We start from the raw sequence: 15,213 nt of genomic DNA on the forward strand, positions 1-15,213 counted from the left end.
AGGGCAGCATTGTACTTCTTTTTTTTTAAATAAAATAAATCTGTTGCGTTTGATCTTTGAGACAGTTGACAGTGGTAAGTGCCTCCCTTGGAACTGGTCACTGTGGACAAGTCAATCCGGCCGGATATTGGGCGATGTTGGACTATATACCTTAACATTTCGCCAGTTTGGAAGTGAAATGCCTTGAAATGACTCTTTGGTATGCGTAGCTCGTAGCAGTCGTCTACGCATTGTACCGCATGCTGAAGTAGCGACACCAGACTAGTAATTGCGTTACTTGTGATCAATTACTTTTTTGAGTAGTTTTTCGAATAATCAATTACTTTTTGGAGTAATCGATTACTAAGTAACTGATTACTTTTCCGGCAGAGATTAACTTATCTTTCAGATGTTCTGCCCCAAGTCAGCCTTTGTTGTATCGTTCTACTATAACAAGCGGAGGTCATTGTAATAAAGTTCCGGAATTTCAGGGTCTCTAATAATATCCTAATATCTCTGATATGCCCCTAATCTTTTCCAACACCAGTGTGGTGATACCTGAAGCTTTGGAGGTTTAGTGAGTCATGAGGAAGTTCCAGCCAATTGTTCTTCCACAATCGGGTCAACGTCTTCCCGGGCGATAAATACAGTAGACGTACAGATCTACCTGTCCTACGCGTTTTTTTTTTTGTCTTGTTATATTTCAGCTGTTCCGCCGTTGGACTTTTTCTTTTTTTTCTTTTTTCTGAGCACACAAAGACGGGTATAATTTGCGTGAATGCAGAGTAACGACCGTAGTAACGCGTTACTCAATTACGTTTGGAGCCGAGTAATTGGTAACGGTAATCAATTACTTTTTTCGTAGAAGTAACGGTAACGGTAATCAATTAGTGTTTTCGAGTAACGGGCACAAGTCTGCGCGACACGTGCATTTTTTTTTTTTGCAAAAAAAGAAAATTGTACGTGTCCTAGTTGGCCAGATATCAACACACGGAGGAACGAGAGCGACTGCTATTCCAATCTATCTCGTGCGGGAATCGTCTTGTACATTGATCCGAAATAACTCGCGGCGGAATTGTCACAACATCTTTAATGTCGCATCTTCACAGACAGCCTTTGCCGACGTTCTAGGACACGAATGTACTGCGCGTCAGCGTTTAGCGTAGTTGAGCGTTTGTGCAGAAGTCACTTCCAGCGCGATTTTACCACATGCAGGTTTCTGAGGCAACCCCGTAATTGTCTTGTGCTGTTCGTTTTTTTTTTTTTTGTCTTTTGTCCTTCCTCCAAGCTCAGGGACATGTCGCCAACGTCAAGTATACACCAGCTGGCTTGCATTTTACTTCTGTGTTCAACCCATAATTCAATACGGTTCGTTTTCCAGAACGGCAAGTCCCATGGGAAGCACACATAGGCGAGGCATGCTCCCTCTACTCTATTGAGACAACACAAACGCACAAAGCCCCAAAACGTCCAAGGAACGATGAAATTGACGAACGAGTCAAGTGTGTGAGGGCGCCAGGAATGGAACTAGAGCATCCTTACCCTTCTGCAGAGGTAGCGTCTCAGAGCGCAAAATTTAGGTTGGAGTCCTGGTGCAGGCAGTAGTGATGACAAACCATCGATAAATTGACTATCGATACTATCGACCGTTTTTTTCTTCTTTAACTATCGACAGTGTCGAAAACCTATCGATAGTCGACTCTCGATAGTGTAAAAGCTATCGATTGTGGATTATCGATACTACTATCGATAGTGATGAAAAACTATCGATAGTTTTACGATAATTGACTATCAATAGTATTGTACCGTTCTTTCTCTTTACTATCGACAGCTAGATTTGGTTGTCATTATCGATGCTTTCGTTCCCGTCTTGGTTTTCGCACTTCCACAATATGACAACGAAAACAGAGTGACATGCAACACACGTTCTTTCCGTTTAGCTTTAACGTATAAATGATGCACTGCAAGCAGCGAAAGAAGATGCGCATCATAAAATCGTACGCACGCACTCATGAGACTGCAATGGCAGTCAATCCATGCAGTGCAGAGGGTATCACGTGACACTGCCGTGGTTTGAGCGGCATGAGAAGCTCGTCGGAGGGAAAGCTGCTCTGAGTTAATCCGGTAATCCAGGAATCTGGATTACCGGATTAACTCTGGTAATCCAGAAGATGTGGGTTCGATCCCTACAGCCTGGCTAACCTTTTCAGTGACTTTCATCTTTCATCTGCTCTGAGTTGTATTGTAAAACTTGTAGGAGTGAGGCATTTTCTTTTTCTATCATTATCTGCTCCCTGATAGTTTTCCGTTGTTTTCGTTGATTGTTCCTGATGATGATGTTTCCTGATTGTTTTCGTTGACTATCGATAGTATACTATAGACAGTACTATCGATAGCTTGCTTACTATCGGCAGTCGACTATCGATAGTACTACCGATAGTGCTATCGATAGTTCGATTGTCGTACGACTATCATCGATAGTATACTATCGATAGCTTTGCATCACTAGCGGGCACGCATTGGCTCTGTCGTGAACTACCGGACAAGTTTTATGGAAGCTTCGAGCATGTGGTGTACCGCAGTGGGCCTCGCGGTTCCTAATGGATTGTGATCTCCCAGGGAAATATACTTGAGACCTCACGAGCAACGGGATCAGCCTTGGGTAGTAACTGAGTTACTCTTTGCAGTACTAGTTACAGTAACTAGCTACTTCTCTGTAGCAGTAACTTGAACAGTAACTTGTTACTTCTTCTGGGTTAAGTAACTGTAACTAAGTTAACAGCTATATTGGAATATTTTCCGCGCGCTAGCTCGCTATAGTGTCGCTTTATCGACTCTTGAAATGCCCTGCCGCTTTTCCCAGGCAGGAATTTCACGAAGTTTGTCATCTCATAGTACGCAGCCAGGATGGCCTTAGAGTAACTCCCATGGCCTTACTCCATATGCAGAGTACACATGGGAAATCGTCGCCCCGAACTATCAATGACAGGGAACTCCAGGGGAACTCCAAACAACGGTCCACAGGTTCCGAACTGCATGGGTCAGCATTGACTAATGTCGTTGTATCTCAAAATTGACGCCGTGGATGACGCGAATTGCAGGCACTGCCCAAAACCATCGGGCACATCATAAAGGACTGCTGTGCGTACCAAGGAGTGCGCCAGAAATTTCTCGCAGACTGCAAGAACGATGTCCTGCCGGATATTTTACTCCCCAGTGGCGGTCTTTCCGCGAGATGCATGAGAGCCCAGAATTTAGGCCGCTTTCTTTGTGCAACAACGCGGCTACCTTGAAGACCTCTGTAAATGACCCTGGCCCAACTCGGGTTTCTAATCGGAAGACGCTCAAAGTCATCGACGAGCCTGCCTGTATACTTCATTCCCTCACCTCATCATCATTTAATAATTTAATTTAATCACTACCACCCACCCATGACCTTACACTGACACATGTGGAATCATCTGCTTATATCACGGTATAATTACGCCTGGACAGTACAATCGCTAAGACATTTTTTTTTTGTACACCTATTCGACTTTAAAAAAAAATGTAACGGTATAGTAACTAAGTCACATCAATTTGGTAACTGTAGTTGTAACTAGTTGCATTTAAAAAGAATAACTTTAACTGCAGCTCAGTTGCTTTTTTTTAGCAACTTACCCCTGACTGGACGTGATGACCTGCCATACCTGCTCGAATACGCACTGCGGACTAAATCTCGAATACGGACTAAGCGCCACTATACGGACTAAAGCCACTATACGGATTAATTTCTAGTTGTGCCAAGTATGTCGTCGTAAGTGTGTGCAAACCGCCGCCTGTCTGGCGACACTGCTCCTCCAAGGTCGATTCCCGTCTCCTTGCAGCTAGTGCTCGTACTCTTGCAACGTGGGGCGGAGACCGGAGACGTCATCGACGACGTGATCGCAGACGTCATCAGGATCCGAAACTATGAAGTTTTGCAGGTTCTTTTGAAAATATTGGAGAACGCGAGGCTGAACAAATTTGGCACGCACAAATTGCCACGCATATTGTTCCGTAGGCTGAACAGAAGTGGCACGCATAAATCGAGTATGCAACGAATTCAGGGACGCTCTACTACATGCCGCATCTAGTCATGGGCAACGTACATCAAAATTGTACTTAAAGTGAATTACGAAGTGGCTAGCACTTGTTGTACTTTAATTACAGTGCAAAGTATCATAGTAAAAATGTACTTAAAGTAAAAGGACAAAATAATTGGCAAAGCACCTTAAAGTAGTCATCAAGTATACATTACAGATTTAGATAATATCGCTGGACGTTTCAACACTTGGTGGTGATAAAAGGTAAATAAGAGGTAAGATGTAAAGAGGTAAATATGATTCGTTCGGTCATGTTATGCACATTTGGTCAACAAGTGAAATAAATATTCTATTTAATATGATTCGACTGAACATTATCTGTAAAAAGTTTACAGCAAGCATTTTTGCCAAATGATAGTTACAAAACATGGATAGTTTACAGCCGACTCATTAATATGAGTCAGTCATGCGTGTGTCATGTGTGTGTGCGAGTGTGTATGCATCATCATTTTTTTTTTCGTCGTCATCCCACTCATACGTTAACCCCCATGCCCTGAGGTATGGTACTGCAATTGCTGCGGTGAATCACCTCATCCCCTCGTCATTCATGTAGTAGTAGTTGCTGTTAATATGAACTGAAACAAATGGTATAATTTGCATTTCCACGTGCACAGGAAATCAGTTCTCCCAGCGCAAACTATTATTTTTTCTCAACTTATCCACCTGCATACTGCGCACCGTTCTCGTGCTTGTCTCTGATCGAAGGAGACTTGCTCCTCAGGTAAGAGAGTCACAAGCCAACAGAAACTAAGCCCCTTTTGCAGAAATTATTCACTGACATTTTCCAAATCTTGCGTTTGCATGCCCAATTGGGTACTTGAGCACTTGAACATAAAGTGCCCAAAACAGGTAGTTAGTTAGTAAATTAGCAAAATAAAGGTAAACCTTAGAGCTTTCAGCAACCCACCCAGGGTGCTACTTGCTCCATTGCACGAGCTTTATAGCTATTAAATACTCAGAGCGATCAAAACAAATCACAGCGCGATCCCTCACCTACTCACAGGCACTCAATCAAATGTACCAAAACAAATGTACTTCAAGTACAGTACAGAGTACACAAATTGAAATGTACTCCAAGGAAAGTACAAGTACTGAGAAATGCACTTAAAGCAGCAATTGAGTACTTGGTACTTCACGTACTTCCCATCACATGGCCGCATCACGCGGTGGTCACGAGGGATCGTGAAGCTATACAGGGTGTTCAAAATTAAGCTTTCACTAGCACTTTATAAATAGGGGAACAAAAGAAAACTGGCCGCTATTTTTCTGTTCCTTGAGTAAGAAACAGGTGCTACATAATTAGCAGCACCTGTTTCTTACACAAGTAGCGTAAAGTTATCATCCGGTTTCCTGTCATCGCTCTGTTTGCGTAGCGCTCGTGAAAGCTTAATTTTGAACACCCTGTATATACAGGGTTATTCTAGCAAAAGTTACACATTTCAATGGCACTGTAAAAATGGAAAGACTAGAATTGGCCCATCCCAAACTTTGCAGACTGATAGCCACTTATCTGAAGTTTCATTCAATTTTTTTTTTTTTGTAAGCGCTATGGTCATCTTGAAAGAAAATTAAAAATGAAAGAAAATCTCGCGCCATGCATTTTCAATGGCCTATCCCACACAAATACCGCCATTTTTTTCCTGTGTCTGCTTCACATTCATGTCACTTCGCACAGGTAGCGCTGCCTACAACGATGTGACATGCCGATTCTGACGTTATGTACCAATCCTCTTGTTCCAGTCTTGTTCTGTATGCTGGTGCCACGTGTGTGTGGCGAAATGAAAATGAAACGCACACAGCAGAAAATGGCGGCTTTTAAGTGAGATAGGCCATAGAAAATGCATAGAGTGAATTTTTTCTCCATTTGTAATTTTTCTTCTACAGGACCATAATGCCCACAAAAAATTCCAACAAAACTTCAGACCAATGGCTACCAGTGTACAAAGTTTGGTGCTGGATAAACCCCGTCTTCTATTTTTTACGACGCGATCAAAATGTGTAACGTTTGCTAGACTAACCCTGTAGTAAAGTGCGAATCGATGACTCGTCCAAACCCCCTTGCCAGCATCGCTCTTAACGAGAACTTTATTGATCTGGAGGAGCAAGAGCACATCGTTTTCCACTGCTCGCCCTACCAACTATTCGGAACCACACTTTCAGTGTCTCTACACCGGCTGGCGCCCTCTCATTATATCAAAATTGCTTGGTCCGTGACCAAATCCAGCCCACCAGCGCCCTCTGCCGTAAAAGCACTTCTAAACTTTTTTGTACACTGCGGCCCTCACTCTGAGACAACTCATTATTTCATTTCACCATAGTAGTACCAGCTCCCGTGGCATAGTGGTTAGAATGATCGCTCGCCACGCCGAGACTGGGAGGTGACACGGGTTCGAACCCTGTCGCCGGCTGTGCTGTCTGAGGTTTTCCCCCTGGGTTTTCCGAAGACTTTCCAGATGAATGTTTCGGCACAGTTCCCCTGAAGTAGGCCCAGGACGCACACTAACTCCCGCTGCCCCCCTCCTTCCTGCTGTCCTCTCTCCATCTGTCCACGTCTGTACGCCGCTCATAGCCACAGTTGCTTCGCGGCGCTAACACGGTACAGTATCGCCCCTGGCGATGCCACTGCCCCTATCGTAGTCATTAAATTAAAGTTGGTTGTTTCTTCGGTGAAGCGCGTAACGTCTGTACTGACGACATTTGTGCTTTGCGTACCCGGTCTTGGAATCGTCGCTGTTGTTCTTTATTTTAGGAATATGCTCCTTTGCAGCCTTCAGGGCGTTCGATATCTTCGTCACGCTTTGTACATGTGTTTACTATAGCTTCTACTAGCCGGCCCATCTCAGAATTGGGCCAACGTCTCCATATTTTTCTTTTTTTTTAGGCCAGCCAACCAACCAGCTTCTGCTGACACAAAATCAAACCCGCAGGGTACAAGTTGTTACACGGCTAAGACTTCGGTGCACGTTATAAAGAACCCTCAGGTGGGCAAAATTAGTTCACAGACCCACTGCTGTGGCGGCGCACATGATCACGTGACGTAAAGCCACGATTTATCATCAAAACCGAGAAAAAATAGGAGGCAGCGCTCCCTGTACTCGAAAAAAAAAAAAAAAAGAAGAAGAAGAAGAAAAGTCATTGCCAAACGAACGTGCATCATTCCTTCTTGCCCACAAAGCGACGCTGCAAGTGCTGCAGACACATTTCAATGCGTTCTGATCGGGATGCGCGAATAATCATTTTGAGTAGTTATATATATAACCGAAGTGAACAGTTACATAACCGGACACACATACAAGGACGCACCCCTCGTCTTGTGTCTTTTTAGCGCTTACGCTTGCGGCTTCGGAACTATTGGCATATATTCGGTTGGAAAGAGACATTCCTTCCATACGAAATTCAAGTATTGAATTTTGTAGCCGTTTCAGACTTTCCAAATCCAATTGAATTCCGAATTATTCGCTTCGGTGTTCCAAAAATCCAAATATTCGCGCAATCGTCGTCCTGCTGCACTGCGATGTACGTGGCGTCAGGAGAATCTGTGCGAGCCAGGCTTGCCGAGCGAGACCTGGAGGGTTCGTGCACCATTTGCTCTGAGCAGCAATAACTGACAAGCACAGTAGAGTAAAGGCCTAAACGCATGGAGTGTTTTCCCGACGTTTTCAGGACGCGCGAGCGCGCGTTCGGCGTGCGGGTGACCTCGAAAAAAAAAAAAGTTTTTCAACGCGCGCGGAGGGTCTACGCGGGAATCTGTGGACTACAGATATTCGTAGACAGACCGATGGCCGCCGTGCGGGAAATAGGGTTGCGCATGAGTAGCTCGCATACATTTTTCGGACGTTATCCACCACACTAAATTTACTTGTACTTGTTAATCAGAGTTCGATGAAACTCGTTACTGTAACTAAGTTTCTTTTTTTTTTTTTTTGGTAACTTGTAACTTAACTCGGTACTTTTGCGCCGTGGTAACTTTTAGAGGAACTCGTTCCTTTTTCAGGTAACTTTGCCAAAGTAACTTAAGTTATGTTCCAAATTACTTTTAACTCGCTTTTCACTCACGTCCACATATTTTCTTGCTTTCTCTCTGGTTCCTTCACGGCATTTTTTTGCCATAAAACGTGACATTCAATCAAAGACAGTATTTTATTCAGGAAGTAAGAATCGCTGCCATTGAAATGAAGCTGAACCATTGTGCGCCCGCAGGGAGTAAGATGCAAATCGTTCGAATAGACCTCTACCAGAGAAACGTCATCATGACGTTAGTACACAAACTGAAACTGAAACCGAAACAAATCGGAAGGAGAGGGCTGGGTTCGACGAACGGGCCCTTGTTCGCTGCCTCCCACTGAAAGAAAAGCAGGATCGAGTGTCGCGTCCCTTTAAGGGACCATATCGTCATCCCCTCAAGACCGTGGCTTTCAGTCGCAACCTTGTTCACCTCTAGCTTCGAGCGTAGTTCAATTCTACCAAATTTGTGGCGCTGTCGAACACTATGACGTCATTTGTTTACAAACAGGGAGAGGTCTATTGTTGGGCATAAACGCTAACGATCTAAGCGTATTGCACTCCTCCGCTCACGCGCTCAACTGCTCAACAACGCAACTGCTCACGCGCGCTGCACATGTGTAACGCTATTTTGTGTCCGAAGTAACTTGGAAGTAACTCGTTCTTTTTTAAGTAACTCAGTAACTGCGAGTTACGTTTCAGGCTGAAGAACCTCGTTATTAACTTAGTTACATTTTTCACACGGTAACTTAACTTGTAACGAGTTCTTCTTGACGGGTAACTTCTCAATCTATGATTTTAATTATATCTGGAATGATTGAACGCAGGAACCATAGGAAAGAAGAGCATCGGCACGTTCCAACAGACATTTATAGGGTGTATTCACATGACGTCAAACGAACACGTTTGTCCGCCATGGTGCTGGTCACTTATTCGGCGCAGCTGCCGAGATTATCTGGCGTTTGCTCGAAAACTAAGCCTAGAATGGTGTTTTGAAGTTCGGTCACGTGCATTCCCTTCTTTTATCCCGAAGACACTTCGTCATTCTTGTTCATACGTTTTCGTTTACGAAAACTATGGTTGTTGCATTGAAAAATCGCGTAGTTTGTCATCTTTCAATGCCGCTCGCACGAAAAGTGACCACAAGTGGGAGGAGCTTACGAGCATGCCACGTCACAATGTGACGTAGGTGTGAATACACTCTACAGCAACAGTGGCGCGCGTCACTCGCTCAGTACGCGTCCCATGCGGGTGTTTCTTCGCAGCGTGTGCAAGTCCATGGCGCGCGCGCGACGATTTGACGCTCGGAAAACGTCCCACGCGGGCCGTCAGGCAGCGTAGTGTTGAATGCAAGATCGCTCACGCGGCAACCGAGGGTGTGCGTAGAGTGAACACGCAATTATTTTCTTGCGTACGCAAGACGATTACGTACGTCACATGTAAGAATCTTTAATAACGCAACAACCGTATAGCATCTAACGAAGCAAAGAGGGCTGGAATAAAAGTTCCCGGTTTGCCTTCAAACACTGTTTACGCTCGGCTTACTCTGCGCGGCCGGCTCATCTAGCTAATGCGTGGTTAAACTTTGTGGCGTGCAATACTTGCCGGTCAACAGAAGTCGTAGAAGGGTTCTCTGTGTTTGTGTGTGTGCGTGCGTGTGCGTGTGTGTTGATGGTATGCACTTTTCAGCTCCAGTCAACAAGGACACGCGAGCACACTCCTAGATTAGACCGAATATTTAGCAGGAAACGATTAGTTATCGGTAGCCACGGGCAAGATAACTGTCAGAAAAGACGTGCCCCAAGGCGATCACCGAGATATGCCACAGATAAATAGTACAATCTCCTATGCCACCCCGTTTTCCATGTCATGTTGTTATTTTCGTGTGTGTCTCTTCGTACACGTGTGGCGGGACAAGCAATGTCGTTGCCACCCTCGACGAGTCTTCCCTCGTTGCCCGCCAGTATCGGAACCGGTACCGGAAACGGGAGGTCGGTTCGAAGTGAAGAGGACTGTGCGCCATAAGTTCCTCGTCATGGAAAGAAGTCACCGGGAAGGACGGGGTGACAGCTTAGTATGTATCCCGAGCTGACTTCAAGAGGAAATATTATCGACATTCTGCTCAGAAAAAAGAAAGTCTGCCCGAAATCGAAGGAAAACCTGAAACAGCACAGCCGGTCAAGAGATTCGATCACACCACTTCACTTCCGTTACCGCGGCTGTGGAGCCACCGCCAGTGCGTTGATGCGGAATCCGTCGTCAAAGGCTGCTAATTTTACAGGGTTCTAAGTGACAGAGGGAAAATCACAAGGCTCGCTGAACGGATATAACGGTATAGTGGACAGCGAAAAAAAAAAAAAGAACTAAAGGCGAGGCAGTTGTGAAACAAGTACAGTGCAGCTTAAGTAAGAAGGCAAGGGAGTGTCAGGAAACGCCAACTGCTCAGGTTCATTACCGGTCACTGCACCATTCATGTATGCTACGTTCCATTATGCCTTCCGTAGGTGGTTGGTGGTGGTGGCGCTGAAAGAACTCGCCGATATCGGCCTCACATAGGTGGGCGACGTCGCGACTAACGCTCTGGGGGGAATGTGCGTCCTGGGACGACTTCCAGGGAGACTGTGCCGAATTGTGTCTGAGGAAAATCGATTATGCCGTATACGGAATTGAGAAGAACCACACAACCGTGGAATCCGTTGCGCTTTTGCCGACATACTCGTCTCATTCGCCGACGCATTTTACTTCGCTCGGCGACGGCAGACCGCATTCACGTCTGGAAAACAGTCAGGCGCACACGTTGTGTGGCGCAATCGCACGGTCTAATACGGCATGAGAAGAACAAACGCGCGTTTGTGTACGCGCGCCAACTTCGCTCACAGTCGCAGCGTAAACTATGCTGCTGTCATCACCACACTTCGTATATTCATTTGCATGGAACGTGGGAACTTTACTTGCACAAGAACGAAGTAGAGTGCAGCTCAGTTCACACACACCGTGTTGACGTCGGGCAAACACAAGTGAATAATCTCTCGAACATTGAAATCTGCTGCACCATACTGAGTACTCAATTACGAATGTCAGCGGCGCAGAACTTAGTTTGCAGTCGACGCTTTCGATGAAAAACATTATTCGGAGAACTATACTGACGGGCTGATGAGCTCGCTCCAAGTAGAGCGAAACAGCTGTCCTCGGCTGGGAGTGCACGACCAAATTATAAAAGTATTCGAAGAAGGTTTGTTTGGTTCGCAGTGTTCGCAGAGGCGTTTTCATCGAGACTGAAGTCAGCTGCATGTGAGAATGCGTGCAGCTGAGCAGGTAAATTTATAACGGCATTTCGCAGGCACCGCGTTTCATATTGTATTCCAATGACTCGAACAGGCGTCGTATTTGGTTGAAGTTTTATCGGCATTCTGCAATGTCAGTGGGTTCATAAAAAAAAAAAAAAAAAAAAAAAACGACGAATAAACGCAAGGAAAACATTGAGTGGCATCACTGAATGCATATGCGGTCTGCGTCCTATGATAAGCAGGGGTGAAAAAGTTAAGACTTTAAAGTGGTTCTCCGCTTCATTTTTGTCGCAAAATCGATCCGCTTCTCACTTATAGGAAGCTGAGAAACAGTTATAACTAGGGTTCCGCGTGTTCGATGTTTATTTTTGGGCGGATTGGGCGTATGTTTTTCGATGCTTATTGATTTTCGCGAAATCGGAGTTTTTCGAAGTTTTTCTTTGCGTGTACATGATTTACCCGACAGTTATCGGCGAATAGCAATTACAATGTAATTTCAGTGCTGTGCGCGTCTAACGCAGCCTTAACAAGAACAACCAATGCCAATTACCAGTTTTACCAGTACCAGTTTTACGAAGTACCAGTTCGAGTTCTATAAGTGCTGCAAGAAATGACCGGAAGGCGTTTGCTGACCTTGTTCGTTATACGAGGATTCTTCAGATTCACGTGGCGCCACCATTGCACGTGCTCCGATATGCGCGTCGCACCTCTTCCACAGCCCACATTAACCGTCACGCGACAATACTTGCAGACGACAGCATCTTCCTTGCCCGGGAGTTCAAAATCTTGATTTTCGCAAACGTAGTCCGAGGCCCTCTTCCTTTTTCTTCCCATCTCGGGCGCCGCGGAAAGACGGGACCGCCATACGTGGAAAGTGGAGGTGTATGTACTCTCGTAAGCTCTCCACTAAAACAACTAAAGGCCGGTGACGGAGATTCTACTTGACGTCACGTCCCTAAAAGGTTCACCAGCGCGGTGGGGCACTTACAATGGAAGAAGAATGAGATTCCGAGCAGTGCTCCCGATCCGGGACAAAAGGATTGACCCTGGAACACTCAATGTGGTCGCAGGTCATCCAATCCATAGCAAATATCAAGAAAAGAAGAGTAATAAAGGAAAGCCTGCTTCTGGGCTTGGCATGTTGGAACCTTAAGCTGGGCATGTACGTGCGGCAATTTACCTGTCATGGTTCCTGGGATGTTCCTCTGTATTTGATGTTTTTGGATTAATACTGAATGAGGGAAAATTTACCGGCGTATGTTTTCCGATGTTTTTCGATTAAAACCGAAAACGTGGTTATAACCTGAAGACCGTCAAAAGACTAGGTTGTCAAGAACATGAAAAAATCGCTAGTCATGCCTTTGAACCGCTGAAGTGGAGGTCTAAACTGATTATTTACGTTGATACAATGTCATCGGACCAGAGACGTCCCTGTGCCGATTTACTAAACGTGAAGCAGCTGGCCGCCTCTCCGAGCAGTGTCTAAAACAAGACTTCACAACGAAGAGTAGGAAATGGCTTCAGAACTTATGTGCGCGCGTACACACTCTACATAGATATCTCCGCACATGTAACAGCTAGATAATTTATTGTGCCGCATAAGGGTTCTGTACTTTCAAGTTTCGTAGCAAAATTCGAAAGTGTAGAAAGCGAAGCAGAAAAATTATGTTCTAACTGCGGCAGTGAAAATCTACTTGGCTTCAAACATATTATCACTTATCGAGTCGCGGAAGCTGTGTACTCTTGCGGTCAATATCAATACGTAGACGAACAGCCCATAGGGCAGCTTTCCCCCCCCCCCCCCCCCCTTTCCGTATATGTCCTCAGACTCCTCACCCAGGAATGCCGTATATGCAGTGGCAGTTGTAAAATGTACACGAGTGGCGCACACTGCAATCACAGCTTGCAGCCCTTGGCAGCCGCCCCTTCAACATGTCGTGCAACCTCGGCCCTTGGGACACCGCGGCCCACTCCAGGGTGGCCCTTACGTTATGTAGTTGTTTTTTTTGTTTTTTTAAGCGACTGACCTAAATGACTCATTGTGACCCCAACTGCGCCCTCGGACATTCCCACAATCACGATCAGGATCGCCATCGTCACTCCGATCATCATCGTCATCTCTCATACTAGACCCCCTTATTTATGGGGTAGCGTTCCACTCCTAGAGTAGAACATCTCCCCACTTCATCGTCAAGATATACTAATTGTTGTTGTTGTAGTAATAAAATGTACCAGTCTGCGCATTTGACAAAGCGGACGTGAATGGTGGTGCAACGTCCGAAGACAATGATAATCTTGAGCGACCATTGGTTGAACAGAAACGCGAATCCATCAACGACACATCTTAGTTTGAAGTGCGTCATAAATTCATAATGTACACACTCTACACGCTGCATTTATGGTTCCCAGTTGTGTTTGACGACTTATTGCTAAGCACACTCATTGACGCGTATAGAGTTCAGTCTTTTGTCATCGAGTTACTAGAGCAAACATTGGAAGAAGTATATTCAGCGGTAGTAGGTTTAATAAGGCTGAAGGTGAGGTAAGTCTTGGTGATGTTTACTCTACACACTGCAACGCGTGCCAATTGGAGGGCAAGCAGATGTGGAACGGCTTGTGTGTAGCAGGGAAGACGTGAGAGCCATGGAAGAGAGCGGACTTTTTGAAGGGTGCTTCACTCTATGGACGTGTGACAGCTCTTGTCGTGCTTAGCGTCTGGAAAATGCCCTCGACACTGCCATCAATTATGCGTCTACATGTCGGGCGTAATGATTGCACAAAGTCTCGCGCTGAGTTCAATGACCGTAGATCGTCACGACTACAGGGCGGCAGTAGAGAGCGCTTTCAGGCCTCGCGTCAAGAAGGCCTCTTCACAGGAAAGGCTTTCCTTTTTTTTTCCTCCTCAAGTGTCAGCTCCAATGCCCCGCTCGGGAACACACGACAGGGCAAAGGGCAGGTCCCCCATAAGGCGCCTCCAAGAGACTACAAGAGACCTCGTCCATTTGCTGTCACGATTCGTTTCGCTGCGTCTTCTCTTATGGCCGCAGTGTTGCACCCGCTACCCGAAAAAGGTAGCGCAATACCGATACGCGCTACCTGAGCAAAAAGTAACGAAATCTCGATATCGTTACACGTACCTAAAAGTAGCGGAATACCGCTACCGTTACCCGTAAAAAGTAACGCAATACTTCATGCACTACTTTTTAGGAAAGAAACAAACAGTATCGTTGATGACGTACTTCAAACGTCTTAAAATAATAAAATAAAACAATATCTCAAAATAATAAATCGACGTCCAATGGAGGTTACACGTGGTTGCCTGAAGGCTAAAATTTTGAAAACCGTTATTTTACAGATTTACTAAAGCCTACTCGGTATCCTGCATATCTTTTTCTCTTCCAATAAAGCAAATAAAGCACAAAGCAAGTCTACCGATAAAAGGCCCAGCAGCTTTGTCACAAAAAGAACTCGGATTGCCCGGAACGAGAAGTCAGTAAACATACCATGGTGTGCTTTTTCAAATTGGACGTTGACTTCCTTGACGCACAGATAAAGCTTTCCAACCGAGGCGCATAGTAGACATCTGAACACTACGCTACTGTTTTGTACTGTAGCAGGCCATGGTCCCTCCATTGCAGCGGACAAGAAATGGCAACTGTCAAACACCTGAGCGTACGTGGTGCAATGCCATGTGGAATGTCATGACTCATAGCTAGCGAGGACGGCTCCAGAATGGAGTGACGTCAGTTTGCAGACAACTCCGACAATGCACCAAATCTTCAAGAAGGTTCATCCCAAATAGGGAACACGTGGAGGACACA

This window comes from Ornithodoros turicata, chromosome 6 (assembly GCF_037126465.1).
Source record: "Ornithodoros turicata isolate Travis chromosome 6, ASM3712646v1, whole genome shotgun sequence".
Classification (NCBI taxonomy): Eukaryota; Metazoa; Arthropoda; class Arachnida; order Ixodida; family Argasidae; genus Ornithodoros; species Ornithodoros turicata.